This window comes from Apium graveolens, chromosome 2, assembly GCF_009905375.1.
Source record: "Apium graveolens cultivar Ventura chromosome 2, ASM990537v1, whole genome shotgun sequence".
Taxonomy (NCBI): domain Eukaryota; kingdom Viridiplantae; phylum Streptophyta; class Magnoliopsida; order Apiales; family Apiaceae; genus Apium; species Apium graveolens.
Window position 1 is genome coordinate 260538459 of NC_133648.1, and position 1124 is coordinate 260539582.

The 1124-nt window shown below is 44.5% G+C and overlaps 1 non-coding gene across 1 annotated transcript; it reads right to left on the minus strand.

Moving 5' to 3' along the window:
* Positions 1–353: 353 nt before the first annotated feature.
* LOC141709629 (small nucleolar RNA R71) lies at positions 354–460 on the minus strand. Its single transcript, XR_012570194.1, has one exon. It is a non-coding gene; the product is annotated as a small nucleolar RNA R71 (small nucleolar RNA).
* Between the last annotated feature and the right edge of the window lie 664 nt (positions 461–1124).

Consider the following 1124-nt stretch of genomic DNA (forward strand, 5'->3'; position numbering starts at 1 on the left):
ATTTTTCTCGGCCAAAAATTGATGACATTCAGTCAAGCATTCTTCATCCGGCTATTCAAGCTAACACCTTTGAAATCAAGCCGGACACTATTCAGATGGTGCAGAATTCTGTTTCTTTTGGAGGAGCGGCAACTGAAGACCCCAACATGCACATAAGGAATTTTGTCGAGATCTGCAGCACTTTTAAGTATAATGGCGTGACTGATGAGGCTATCAAGTTAAGGCTTTTTCCATTCTCACTGAGGGACAAGGCCAAAGACTGGTTACATTCTGAGCCAGCTGGGTCCATCACTACGTGGCAAGATCTTGCACAAAAGTTTCTGGTGAAGTTTTATCCGATGGCAAAGACTGCTGCTATGAGGAGTGCTCTTACTCAGTTTGCGCAGCAACCTACTGAATCTATTTGCGAGGCTTGGGAACGTTACAAGGAAATGTTGAGAAAATGTCCACATCATGGAATGCCTGATTGGATGGTGATCACTGGTTTCTATAATGGTTTGGGGGCCCAATCTCGGCCCATGCTCGATGCAGCAGCTGGAGGCGCCCTATGGGCTAAAAGCTATACTGAGGTGTATAATCTTATAAAGACTATGGCTGCAAATGAGCATCAAAACCCAACTCAGAGGATGACGTCAGGTAAGGTAGCAGGTATTTTGGAAGTTGATGCAGCCACCGCTATTGCAGCCCAGCTCCAAGCGCTATCAATGAAGGTTGATTCTTTGGCTACATATGGAGTTAATCAAATAGCTATGGTTTGTGAGCTTTGTGCAGGTTCTCATGCTACGGATCAGTGTTCTCTTGTCAACGAATCTGTTCAGTATGTGAATAATTATCAGCGACAACAGCAGCCTGTGCCAGCGACCTATCATCCTAATAACAGAAATCATCCAAATTTCAGCTGGGGGAATAATCAGAATGCTATTCAGCCACCATATCAGCAAGGAGTGAGTAAACAGTTTAACCCACCTGGATTCCAGCAACCACAGCAGTATGCTACCAGGCAATCATATCCTCAACAGGGAAGTACAACTGCACCTACTAGTGCTGATTTTGAGGAACTTAAGCTGTTATGCAAGAGTCAGGCGGTTTCTATAAAATTCTGCTAGAGGAAGGTAGTAAGCCAA